This window comes from Lissotriton vulgaris, chromosome 11 (assembly GCF_964263255.1).
Source record: "Lissotriton vulgaris chromosome 11, aLisVul1.2, whole genome shotgun sequence".
Lineage (NCBI taxonomy): Eukaryota > Metazoa > Chordata > Amphibia > Caudata > Salamandridae > Lissotriton > Lissotriton vulgaris.
In genome coordinates this window covers 349,036,364-349,050,927 of record NC_141699.1, presented here as the reverse complement: position 1 = coordinate 349,050,927, position 14,564 = coordinate 349,036,364, and the positions used below count along the sequence as shown (strand labels likewise).

Here is a 14,564-nt window from a genome sequence, read left to right as displayed (position 1 = left end):
GCCTAGACGCCCTCTGCCAAGAACAATCAGGTGTCTCACACCGAGTTCTGGCCCCACCAGGTCAGTGCGAGGGAGCTTCACTATTTAGGAATACGGTTCTGGGAAGGGTCCTGACGAAGGATCACCATACGACACACCAGGTCGTATACTGGATCCCTCTGATCACTGAGGGATCCCCTGCAATTATATGAGCACTGTTTATTTTTGGTCCTGACGAATTGCCTTCGTGGCGAGAAACATGTTGACCATTTGTTCACTAAGGGTTGAATGAGGCTTCACTACCTTGACTGTCCCGCCTCAATACCCCTTATTATTTTAATAAAGCAGTGAGCCATGCCATTAAAAACCCATTATGTGGACTCTATTGACTTTTTTTAATCACACCCACGCTCACTTTTGCACAACCATAAACCCCTTCTTTTTTAGGCCCCTCACACCCACACACCCTTTGGCTAAGGAATAGAAGATCCCCGCCAAAGTGCGACATCTGTTGTTGCCCGACAGGCATTGCACCGCCAGTCTGTCGCAGGGGCAGGATACCGATGATGACGCTGGACGATCAGCGGGTGGGATTACAAGTGTAGTCCAACCGGTGACCTGTGTGAGGTATCCCTAAAAATTCCGAAAAGGGTTCACAACACTCACCCTTTCTGCCTGACTTAATGAGAGAGAGGCTCATGCCAGTCATTTAGTTGACTTTACCCGGGGAACTCTGTATTAATAGTTGTTGATTAGTCTTTCTAGGACATATACATTGGACCCCGTTAACAATTGTCCTAACTTCTTGCTTTCCCCTTTTTGATACATCTCTTTGCGGCCTACCCAAAGCTACAACTGCACCACTAAGAGCTACAATCAATGCTGCATCAAGACTCATAACTGGTTTCTAAAAGAAGCGCCCACATCTCACCGGACCTAAAATCCTTGAATTGGCTACCGCTGGAAGCCAGAATTCATTCGAAAATAGTGTGTATGACGCATAAAGCCATGCATCACAAAACGCCCAGCTATCTGGCGCAGAAACTGACGGTCTCGGTGGGATCAGATCTTCGAGAAGTGCGAAAAACCTACTTCTGAAACCGCAAAGATTCAACAAGAAGAAAACATATAACAGATCCTTCTCAGGGATGGCGCCCAGAATCTGGAATGCCTTACCCCCAGAAACCAGACTTAACCCCTCCACTGTCTCTTTCAAAAAGGAAGTAAAATTGATTTTTATGGCCAAATTCACCTGAGTATGGTCTAAAGAAATCTCGAGACCAAATGTATCCTCGCTACTTATTATAACAAGAGACCATCTAGGCAACCTAGACATTATATCTTCCCTTTATTTGACGCTATGGGATAGTTTTATGCTTTACCTTTACTATTCTGCTTTTACATGATGTGATATACACGTGCTCTGGCCTGCTTTCAATTGATGTATAAAGAACTTTATTTACTGTAAAGCGCTCTGATATCCGCAAGTATCTTGTTCGCGCTCCATAAAACGTTCAAAATAAATAAATAAAATAAATGAAGCTACGTATTATAGATAGCAACCTCTGACAACTGTTTACTGTTTGATATCTGATTGGCTGCTGTCACACTGGTTTGCAATAGATTTATACTCAGGGTTCCCACCTCTATTAATATATCATGCTACAATTGATTCTGAGGTTTCAACGGTGCACTTGGAATTAGTAGGCTGCACAAAAGTACATAGGACATTCTGCAGGTGAAGTGTAGTACTGGAGCGACACTTTGTGAGAGGAAAAATGAGGGAGTTGGAAAAACACAAGACCAAACTCTCATTTGCTGGCTAGGTCACTAAAAGTAGCGAGAAGGCTGGATGAGGTCCATCCACATGTGCAGATATATAACAAGATGTGAAAATTAGGTTTCTAGATTTCAAGTATAACACAGCTAGTATCTGTACAGACTTTGATGTGCTATTTTGCAAGCTGGCACAGTAAACTTTGTTTGCATAATATGCTTAAGAGTAGATTGGACCATACTGAATAGAAAATATCATCACTAGAAGACACCCAGGGATCCCTGACTAATGTAGTGTGCAAACTAAAGCAATAGGGGGAAAGCAAAATTGGAGACCCTAGAAAGGCATTGTGGAAGGAATAACTTTTGCACATTAGTGACACAGGAGAGCACATAAATAAATGCAGCACCGGTCATCCTAATTTGATAAATTTAAATTCACTGTCCACTCTGAGGTGGTGAGGATGTATAGAGCACTTGTGTCATGTCCACCCTTGGAAAGACCACTGAGTCCTATCGTTATGTGCCTTTTTTTTAAATCTTTTTATTTGTAAACTAGCTGTACCCGGCCACACGTTGCTGTGGCTCAGTCTGGTTAAATGGAAGAGAAAGAAAAGAGTAAGCGCACGTTTCTAATATGTTTAATTTCACAATGCTTGTGGGTATACAATATGTTTTTGTGACCATTGTCTCTATGCGTCCCTTGTAGTTGTTGCGCAGCAAGCGAATTGATAGGGTCTGTTCGGCCTTTCGATTGCAAACACGCGCGTATTGTACACATGCGTATTCGAATCCAACGTTGTGTATATATAAACACGCGCTAATGTGAACCAACTCCTCCCCCCTGCCTCCCTCCCTCCACCCACTTCCCAGTCTGCCACCAACCGTCCATCCTAATATATGTAGACTATTGTCTCTCTGCGTCCTTTCTTAATGTTGCAAACTGAACCAACTCCTCCCCCCTCCCTCCACCCACTTCCCGGTCTGCCATCCTGACACCAACTGTCCATCCTAATATATGTAGACTATTGTCTATGCGTTCCTTGTAGTTGTTGCACAGCAACCAAATCAATAGGTTCTGTTCGGCCTTACGATGAAAAACGTGCGCGTATTGGACACATGCGTATTGGAATCCAACGTTGTGTATATAAAAACAAGAGCTTAATCGAATCCAACGTTGTCTCCAAATTTCAAAGCAATCGGTGAAGAACTTTTGGAGATTTACGATTTTGAACAAACGAACATTTAGATTTTTATTTATATAGATGACATAGTCCTATTGAATATATACATTTTGACTTACCAGTCGTACATTTAACAATTAAGTCGCAAAACAGTGTACAATGTTCAGTTATCCTCTTAATCCATCTCCAGAGCTTCCTCAGCCAAATTTCCCATATTAATATACATCGTATCTGCCCCACCCGGTTGCAGAGAGGATCTAGTACAGATTCCCCTCCCAGTGTTACCCATTTTTGTTCTTTTCGGCTCAGATCAGTCCCTTCCCATATATTGAGATGGCACTGTTTAGGCTCTAGTTCTAACTCTACCCTGCACACCCTAGCCATTGTGTTCACCACTTCTATCCAATATTGTTTGATCATCAGACATTCCCATAATAGATGATAAATGTCCTTCCTGTCCACATGACTGATGACAAAGCGCAGAAGTTTCTCTACCCATCTTGAGCATAGTAGCTCTAGGGAGGTGAGCTCTGTGTAAGACTCAAAGTTGAATGAGTTAATTTCACATAGATGGCTACTTCCCTAGAGGACCCAAGGCTTCCTGCCAATCCTCGTCCTTCAGTTCACCTAAGTCCCTATGCCATTGCCCACAAGGTTTTTAAAGGGAGTCAGAGGAGTTATGCATTAGCTTTTGATAATTCAAGGAGATTGCCTTACATTCCATAAAGTTTGTAAGAAGTCTGTTCTCTAACGGCGAAGCTTCAGGGATATTACTCCCTGGTGGGATGGCCATCATTAAAGTGTGTCTCACTTGTAGGTACCTGAAGGTTTCAGTTGGGGCAAGTGCAAATTTCATCTGTAGAACAGCAAAGGGCATCATCCCCCCCACTTCTCCACAAATATTTCACTGTCGAGATTTCTCTAAGGTCCCACTTGTTGAATCCAGTGCTAGTGTGAAGCCTGCCTAGCCTCTCACTGTTCTAGAGGGGTGTACTTTGAGTAAGAAGGTCATGCCACCTCAGCCTTCTATTTACCTTATGCCATAGAAGTAATTGTGTGTGCAGTGGGTCCTGTGAGTACACTCCCTCTAGGTTTGGTGTATAAGGCCTGTGTGAACCCTTTACGGTCAATCAGAAACCTATCCGTCCTGTAGGCCGGCTCATCGTGCGGTCGATGCACCCATTGATGCTGTGGAGACGGGTCAGCAGGGCCTGTATGTTTTGGATTAAATCCGATCTAGATCTGCAACCTGAAATATCCAGAGATAGCGGAAACCCTAGACTACTACCGTTGCCTCACATTCTGCCGTTAGCACCGGGGTCGGGCCACTTACTACATGAATTGTGGATTTGGACAAATTAATGGAGTAGCCTGATTGTTTGCAAGAACGGTCAAGATTCTGGCTATCGAATGGCAGGGGGAGGTATCAGCGTATAAAGATATATGATCTTCCTATCCCTCTGTCCAACAGAGACCAATGTCAGTGGGTCACCCATGATCCACAATGCCAGTGGCTCAAGAACCAACGCAAAAAGGAGTGGTGACAGGGGACAACCCGGACGAGCCCCTCTCAGAAGCGAGAAGGCAATGTAGACCCACCGGTTCACCACTACCTGCGCCGTAGGCCCTGTGTATAAAAGCCAAATCCATGCCAGGAACTTGGGGGCGAACCCCATTTTCTCCAGGACTACGAATAGGTATGGCCACTTCACTGTGTCAAACGCCATGCGCTGGTCCAGGGACATCTCCACTGCATCTTCTTGTAGAGTATCTTTCCTTCCCATTACGCCATGTAAACAGCGCAGATAGAGTGCTGTATTTCTCCCAGGCTCAAAACTTGATTGGTCTGTGTTCATTAGGTGAAAGATGTGCTGGACAAGTCTGTAGGCGAGAAGCTTGGCCAGTATTTTAATTTCTGCACTAAGGAGTGAGATAGGGAGGTACAATGCACAAAGGTCTGCTGGTTTACCGGGTTTATGAATAACTACTATCGCATTCAGGCATTGGTCCTCGGGCAACTCCCCTAACCGTACACTTACTGAGTACATTTGAAGCAGAAGTCGCGCCACTTGGGGAGCAACCGCCTTATATAATTCTATCGGGAGGCCTTTTGGTCCCATAGCCTTCCCGACTGAATGCTGCGGATGGCTGACGCTATTTCCTCAACCGCAATGTCACTCTATGTACCAGTCGAGTCTTCGGAGGTGAGCACTGGGAGTGCGAGGTTTCTCAGAATGGCTCTCGCAGCTTCAGCTGTGGCAGTTGGCGTTAAATGCCTTTATATTTACTGCACCAGAAACAATGTCTTCTTTTAGTCATGGAGAAGAGAAAATTATGCCCCAGTTTGTACAGCGCAGGACTGAATGACCCACATGTATGCTGAATGTGCCTTGACATATCTATTGAAGGGATGATAGTAAGGGACAGAAGATTATTAGTGAGATTAATGGGTAGGATATGGTGGGTAGGTCTTGGAAACAGCCTGCATCAAGGACGGATCAGCCGACTGCAGGCTCCCCATAGCTGAGCTATATAGACAAACTAGTGGTCCCTACAATTTCTACTATTTAAACAGTGGGCGACCTGTTGTAGAACATCCCATTGCTGAACCTACCTTAGTTTCAGTAAGACTGTGACTCAACCGCAGCCTTAAACATTCCTTAACCAAATTGCTAAATCCAGGTACACAGCACATCTTTGAGTTAGAAGGCATGCAACCTTAGCCTTCTATTTACCTTATGCCATAGAAGTAATTGTGTGTGCAGTGGATCCTGTGAGTACATTCCCTCTAGGTTTGGTGTATAAGGCCCGTGTGTACCGTCCAGGGTCCATCAGAAACCTATCCAACCTGTAGGCCGGCTCATTGTGCGGTGGATGCACTCATTGATGTACATCACTGTGGAGGCGTGTCAGCAAGGCCTGTATGTTTTGGATTAAAACAGATCTAGATCTGTCATCTGAAATATCCCAAGATCTGCAGGTAGCACCGGGGTAGGGCCACTTTCTACATAAATTGTGGATTTGGACAAATTAATGGAGTAGCCTAATTGTTTGCCCAAGTTTGCAAGAACAGTCATAATTCTGGCTATCGAATGACGTGGGGAGGTGTCATATAGCAGGACGTCATCAGCGTATAAGGATATATGATCTTCCCACCCCTCTGTCCAACAGAGACCAATGTCAGCGGGTCTCCCATGATCCACACTGCCAGTGGCTCAAGAGCCAACACAAAAAGGAGAGGCGACAGGGGACAACCCTGACAAGTCCCTCTCCGAAGCGAGAAGGCAATGTAGACCAACTGGTTCACCACTACCTACGCCGTAGGCACCGTGTATAGAAGCCAAATCCATGCCAGGCACTTGGGGGCGAACTCCATTTTCTCCAGGACTACGAATAGGTATGGCCACTTCACTGTGTCAAACGCCATGCGCGCGTCCAGGGTCATCACCACTGCATCTTCTCGTAGAGTATCTTTCCTTCCCATTACCCCATGTAAGCAGTACAGATTGAGAACTGTATTTCTCCCAGGCATAAAACCTGATTTGTCTGAGTTCATTAGGTGAGAGATGTGCTGGACAAGTCTGTAGGTGAGAAGCTTGGCCAGTATTTTTAGGAGTGAGATGGGGAGGTACGATGCGCAAAGGTCCGCTGGTTTACCGGGTTTATGAATAACTACTATCGCATCCAGGCATTGGTCCTCGGGCAACTCCCCTAACTGTACACTTTCTAAGTACATTCAAAGCAGATGTGGTGCCACTTGGGGAGCAACCGCCTTATATAATTCTATTGGGAGGCCTTTTGGTCCCATAGCCTTTCCCGACTGAAAGCTGTGGATGGCTGACGATATTTCCTCAACCGTGATGTCACTCTGTTATGTGTTAGAAGACAGAAGTGAGACTCTTGAGGCACAGCCGGGAGTCAGGGGCTTTATTTTAAATCGCTTTTAACTCTGGGAAATTACTTCACCCGTTTTAATCATATTGTGTGAAAATTTGTGTGCTCTGTGTAAAATCGCATCTTTTTAATTTATTCTGTGCATTACTTTTAAAACCCCCCCTACCTCTCCACTCCCTTCCCGAGGGCCCACACGTCCTTAGGCAGCCGACTTAGGGCTCCTGGGACGCGGGCTCAGGATCACGAGCGCCGATACACAGGCGCCATCTTTGGGGTAATTTTGCTCGGTGGTCTAGTGGTGAGGCCGATTTAGGCCCTCCCACTGCATATAGGACCGAGTAGAACCCGCAACTCAGTGTTAGAAGACAGAAGCGAGACTCTTGAGGGACAGCCGGGAGTCAGGGGCTTTATTTTAAATCGCTTTTAACTCTGGGAAATTACTTCACCCGTTTTAATCATATTGTGTGAAAATGTGTTTGCTCTGTGTAAAATCGCATCTTTTTAATTTATTCTGTGCATTACTTTAAAAAAAAACCCTACCTCTCCACTCCCTTCCCGAGGGCCAAGATGTCCTTAGGCAGCCGACTTAGGGCTCCTGGGACGCGAGCTCAGGATCACGAGCGCTGATACACAGGCTCCATCTTGAGGGTAATTTCGCTCGGCGGTCTAGTGGGGAGGGCGATTTAGGCCCTCCCACTACATATAGGACCGAGTAGAGCCCGCAACTCAGTGTTAGAAGACAGAAGCGAGACTCTTGAGGCACAGCCGGGAGTCAGGGGCTTTATTTTAAATCGCTTTGAACTCTGGGAAATTACTTCACCCGTTTTAATCATATTGTGTGAAAATGTGTTTGCTCTGTGTAAAATCGCATCTTTTTAATTTATTCTGTGCATTACTTTAAAAAAAAAACCCTACCTCTCCACTCCCTTCCCGAGGGCCAAGATGTCCTTAGGCAGCCGACTTAGGGCTCCTGGGACGCGAGCTCAGGATCACGAGCGCTGATACACAGGCTCCATCTTGGGGGTAATTTCGCTCGGCGGTCTAGTGGGGAGGGCGATTTAGGCCCTCCCACTACATATAGGACCGAGTAGAGCCCGCAACTCAGTGTTAGAAGACAGAAGCGAGACTCTTGAGGCACAGCCGGGAGTCAGGGGCTTTATTTTAAATCGCTTTGAACTCTGGGAAATTACTTCACCCGTTTTAATCATATTGTGTGTACATTTGTGTGCTCTGTGTAAAATCGCATCTTTTTAATTTATTCTGTGCATTACTTTAAAAAAAAAAACCCTTCATCTCCACTCCCTTCCCGAAGGCCCACACGTCCTTAGGCAGCCGACTTAGGGCTCCTGGGACGCGGGCTCAGGATCACGAGCGCTGATACACAGGCGCCATCTTGGGGGTAATTTCGCTCGACGGTTTAGTGGTGAGGGCGATTTAGGCCCTCCCACTACAAAATGTCCCCTCCAACTCATACGCGCAGCGGACCAGTGCAGCGGGCGCGCCGCTGGTGCGCCGGTGGTGCGCCAGAGGTAAGCCCGTCTGCGCCAGTCTGCGCCCGTCTGCGCTCGACCGAGCTCAGAGCCCAGCCCTCTGGTAGCCACCCTCCAGAATCCCCGTACATATTCTAAAGAAGCTCTACTCCTCATGAGACATAAGACCTCCCCACCCTGCTCCCACTCTATCCTGGTGGACGGTCCATCCAAACACTGTCATAACTGCCCCTTCAAACTCACCACCAATGTTCCTAGTCCTTCCCCCTCCACGGATGTTCGCATGGCCCTAGTGAACTGCAGGTCACTCCCTAAACATGCCGAAGAAATTTACAGCATGCTAGAGGATCTCCAGCTGGAGGTTCTCTTTTTGACGGAAAACTGGTTAGGACCTTCATCTGATCCGGACATCGTCAGGTCCCTCCCACCAAGTTTCCTCATACAGCACCTAGACCGCCTTAAGGGCAAGGGAGGGGGAATAGCCATTATTCATAGGGACCATCTCTCCTGTCGCCTTCAAGGCAGTCCCCTGTCAGATTGTGAAAATACCCTATTCACAATCCAAGTGTCCCCATGAAAATCTCTATCAGGCCTCCTTATATATCGCCCTCCGGGCTCGGTAGGACAATTTTGCAGCTCACTAGTGGAACACTCCTCTACGATGGCTACCACCCATTCCAACTTCATGATCCTAGGAGACCTGAATCTCCATTTTGATAAGAATGAAGATAAGTTGGCTCGGACCTCTCCTTAGATCTTGCATCCTATCACCTCCGTCTGGAAAGCCGACTTCCAACCCATACGCTGGTACATCTCCTAGAGCCTATCTTCTCTAATGTTCCCGATCTTTCAATCTCCACTCCATCTCCGATACCCTGGTCAGACCATTATGTAGTTACATTTAAGTGGCAGATTCCAACCCCCCCCAACCACAGACCCCCTCCGAGCCGACCTACACGCCCTTGGGCTAAACTCGACCTAGAAATCTGGAAGCACCACTTGGAGCGCACCGCTCCAAGGGGCGGATCAGATCCCATATCGGCCGATTCAGAGTTCTCACTATGGATAGGGGACTCATTGGACACTACCCTCCCGAAAAGATTCACCTGCAAACCCCGAAAAAAAAATTTGTCGCCCTGGTATACAACAGAAGTACGCCTTCTAAAAAAAACTTTGTAAAAAAGCTGAAAGGGCTTGGAGAAAGGACTTTGACCCTGCAAAGAAATTAGAATACAAGCGCCTAATGCTCAATTATAAAAGAGCCCTTAAATCTGCACAGTCCACGTACTTAGACGATAAAATCAGGTCATCCGCGAACTCCTCCAGGGAGACATTCAATATCGCGAAATCCCTTTTAAAAATCCCCGACCCAGCGGCCCCCGTGGAGCCATCGGTCAGCCAATGTAACGAACTGGCTGAATTTTTTGACACCAAGATCAAAAATATTCTGACCTCTCTCCCATCGCTCCCCCCAGAGACTACTGAACCGCTTGAACAGGTTGAATTCTTACCCCAAGCACAAAAACCTAAATTAGACTGGTTTGTCCCGACAACAGCAGACAAACTTTTACCTGTCCTACAGTCAATCAAAAGTGGTTCCCCACTGGACCCTGCCCCTCTAAATATCCTAAAATTAGTTTCCCTGACCATTATGCCTCAGCTGGTCAACCTGATCAACATATCACTCTCCCATGGAATTGTCCCACCCAGTTGGAAAAGGGCAATTGTTAAAGCTCTGATTAAAAAGCCGAAGCTGGACCCCCTTGAATTAAATAACTACCGCCCGATTTCCCTCCTGCCTGGTGTTAGCAAAATTGCAGAAAAGATCAACAGATCTCTAACTACTCAGAGACGAATGGCCTACTTAGACCCTCCCAGACAGGCTTTAGGCCAGGCCAAAGTACGGAGACTGCTATGGTGGCGGTGGTCGATGAAGCCAGAAAGATCATGGATGAAGGAGGGTCAGTGGCAGTGATCCTCCTGGACCTTAGCGCAGCATTCAACACCGTCAACCACTCCATACTGATCCGTAGGCTCAGGGACTTGGGTATCTCAGGGGTTGCCCTGTCGTGGCTTGACTCCTTTCTGAGCGATTGATCTTTCCAGGTAGCAGACGGCGACTTACTCTCCAATAGCACACCGATACACTGTGGGGTCCCCCAGGGCTCGTCGCTTAGCCCGACCCTCTTTAACGTATATATGTCCCCCCTGGAGAAGATCGTCGCTCCATTCGGGATCAAGCTACTCACCTACGCTGATGACACCCAGATGGTAGTGTCTCTCAACCAGCTTAACCACCCCTCTCCTGATCTCTACACTTGTCTCGGAGAGATAACCAAGTGGATGGATGGATCCCACCTGAAGTTGAACAGTGGAAAAACTGAGATCATGGTTCTGGGCAATCAATCTCATTTTCGCCCGGAGTCTCTCTGGCCCCCATGCATGGGTTCCCCTCCAATTCCCAAGTGCGCAATCAAAAGCCTGGGGATATGGCTGGACGAAGGGCTTACCTTCTCCACCCAATCCCGGAAAACAGCTGGCGTCTGCTTTGGCCTCCTACGGACCTCCAGGAAAATTCTTCCGCTGCTGCCTCCTCAGTCCCAAAAACTCCTGATACAGGGATTAATACTGTCCCGTCTAGATTATGGTAACGCCATGTACCTCGGCGCTCCTAAAAAGGTGATCTCACAACTCCAAGTTGTACAAAACACGGCTGCACGCCTCCTCACGGGCACGAGCAATCGCTGCTCGGCCAAATCCTCCCTCAAGTCCCTACATTGGTTGCCGTTCCAAGAAAGAGTGCATTTCAAGGCCCTCTGCACCACTCACAAAATCCTGCACAAGAAGGCCCCTCCATATTGAAGGATCTCATCACTCCTCACACAACCAACAGAGCACTCCATTCATCCCACCTCCACCTCACCTCCACACCCAGGATCAAGGAAGCTCGCTCAGGTGGCCGTCGGTTCGCCTACAACGCCTCCAAACTGTGTAATTCTCTCCCACTGGACATTCGGGCCCAATCTGACATCCTTCCCTTCTGTAAACTTCTCAAAACATGGCTGTTTCCTTAAAACTCCCCCCCCCCTTCTTCTTCTTCTTCTTCTTCACTAGCGCTGGGACGCTTACGGGCAGCCATGCGCTCTACAAATCTGTAATAATAATAATGCACTCTCCATACCAGCCGCATCTTCGGAGGTGAGCACTGGGATTGCGAGGTCCCTCAGAATGGCTCTCGCAGCTTCAGCTGTGGCAGTTGGCGTTAAATGCCTTTATATTTGCTGCACCAGAAACAATGTCTTCTTTTAGTCATGGAGAAGGGAAAATGATGCCCCAGTTTGTACTGCGCAGGACTGAATGACCCACATGTATGCTGAATGTGCCTTGACATATCTATTGAAGGGATGATACTCAGTGAGGGGCAGAAGATTATTAGTGAGATTAATGTGTAGGATATGCTGGGTAGGTTTTGGAAACAGCTTGCATCAAGGACGGATCAGCCGACTGCAGGCTCCCCATAGCTGAGCTATATAGACAAACTAGTGGTCCCTACAACTTTTTCTATTTAAACAGTGGGCGACCTGTTGTAGAACATCCCATTGCTAAACCTACCTAAGACTGTGACCCGACCGCAGCCTTAAACATTCCTTATCCAAATTGCTGAATCCAGGTCCACAGCAAAATTAGCTTGAAAAAATAAGGATGAGTAGAGTGGGTAGGGTAGGCTTGATTAAGTACAGAGGGACTACTGAAGGCAAAGTAGGATTAGTTGAGAGAGGTGTGCTGTGGCTAATATCTTAGAAGGATATTGGCAGTACCTGTGGGGTCAAATCAAACTAGTTTCCTTATCTAAAGACATAAGCTCCTGCAACTTAAATATCTACACCAGGGGTCTCCACGTTTTCTGTAATAAGAGCAACTTATGTTATGTTAATGGGTTCTTGGTATACAGCAATGACTCGCCCTAGAAGGGGCATCTCAGCGCCTTTATTCAATGAAAATCATCCTGAGCTACTAATATTATTAGTGTTGTAATACTGATGACACAGAAGCATAACACAAGCACCAGAGATGCAGGGGGAACACCCTCCAGGGGGACCCCATCCGATCTAAGGGGTATACATTTCTGTGAGGTATGGAAGTCTCTGGGGCAAGCACTAAATTCTGCAGGAGGCACCCATCATTTTACGTTACCCCACTGTGACCACATCATCAAACACAATGAATTTAGTGGCCACCCTATTCATGATTCAAACATGAGCTTATGAATTACGAGATTACACACATTTAGTCTAAATACACGTTTTTCAATTTTGGGACACCAAATATTAATTCAAGAAAGCAAAAGCTTCTAATGTAGAAGGTTGAAGTGCACACAGGAGAGCTACTTATAGGCATCTGGCGAGCTACCAGTAGCTCACAAGCTACTCGTTGGAGAAGACTGACCAACACCCTTCCTATTACATCCCACATAATTTGAAAAGGTTTTTTCCAGTACTTATGGCACATGCTACAGATGTGGTGTCCCCGAAGTTAATTTCTGACACCCAGTCTGTGATTGTGCAAGGGTGCAGCTATACTGCAATGATGCAGGTGACATAGTAGGTAATATTGCAGGATGCGTGTTTTATGAGATCCAGTGGTAATGATGGCTGGATTAACCCAAAAAAACACAAAGAGATGATGGATCGCCCTAAGTTGGCAGGATATGCCCAGACGTGGGTCCCTCGCTCACTTTGCCACTGGATTCAAGCTAGCCTGGCTGAAGAGGGCTGTTAGCCCGAAACCGGTCCCAGGATGCTTGTTTCTGGGCTAGGGAAGACATGGCTTGACAGTTCAGGCTGGACTGTTCCCATGAGGCACAGGGTCAAGACTGATTTGCATATAGCTGTGTCTGAACTGGGGTGGCGAAGTGGGCTGAAGAACGATGATGGATTCAACCCAGATCTGTGAGTGGGAGGTGAGTGTCTGAAAAGTTTCAGCACTCAGTCTATCATCTCCTTGTGTTTGTTTTGTTTGTCCTAAGTTGGCAGGGTATGCCCAGACGTGGGTCCCTTGCTCCCTCCATCTATCATCTCCTTGTGTTTGCTGGGTCAAGCAAGAGCCATCCATTGAGAATCAGAGGTTTGTGAGTTTAGCACATTTAATTGCCAAGCTCGGGGTGGCGATGGAATAGTTTAAGACTTTTGTAGCAATATCAATGTAGTGGTTGAGAGATTTACCAAATGCAATGGATTCGAAAAAGCCTATTTGGAAAATGTGCCTATAGCTTCAAAGCACCATTATATCTGGGCTTCTTCTGATGAATTACCTGGGATGTCTGTACTTCTCTGAGGAATAGCAAGTATCCATGACAAACGTTTGGCTACTTCATGCAACTGTTTCTATAGAGGAAAGCTAATTTGTAACAATTAAAATACTGATGTGGCGGCTGTGATAAGGTGGGTTGGTAGTGTGTTACTGTTCGTTTAGTTTTGTTGGTTATACACAAAAAGAGAATACTGCCAGTCGTATAAACTGAAACAAGAATTATGGACAGAATGTCCATGTCAAATAATGAAAGTTTTAAAAAGGTAAAAAGAAACAGGCACTGAACTAATCCCAACCTCTTAATAAAACAAGGTTTCAAAAGGGTAAACTTTGAGGCAGGTCCCCTAACTACAGCATCTATGACACTGAAATAAACTGTACCAAAAGATGGGGGCAACATCCAACCACCTGCAAACAGGGCAATGTCTGAAAACAGAACTCTTCAGATTTGCATTTGACTGACTACGTATTGCTAAAGTAACAGCATTGGAGAACATTGGTTCTTCACATGTATTAAGAGGGGTTGAGGAGAAACGTGTCACACTCCTAATCCCTCTTACCAGAAGGAAGGAACTGAAGAGAAAGTTGAGTGGTCATATAGTTGTGGTAGGGCATGGTCACCAGCTTGGATTTGGAGAAGTACACTGGTCAACCACAACGGTTAGAACATCCAATACCAAAACAAAGGCTGTCTTGACCTCATTGCTAGGGTACATCTGCAGTAAACGTCTCAAAATCAAAGGTCACTGTACTGCCTGTCCCCACTATGAATGAGGAAAAGGGAGTGATGCTGAGATACAGAGCTCCAATGTGTGGCTTCAAGATGGGTCCATATAAGTCCACAGTCTTTGAAACTAGATAGCAGTGTCTTAGAAAAAGTAAAAGTTAAAATAACATTAAGTTATTCTACTCTCAGTGCAAAACATTATGT

At 46.4% G+C, this 14,564-nt stretch overlaps 1 protein-coding gene across 1 annotated transcript in view; it reads right to left on the bottom strand.

Annotated features, from left to right (window-relative positions):
* The window catches only part of LOC147679750 (uncharacterized), a 427,474-nt gene that overhangs the window by 376,274 nt on the left and 36,636 nt on the right, over positions 1–14,564 (bottom strand). The window lies entirely within an intron of this gene.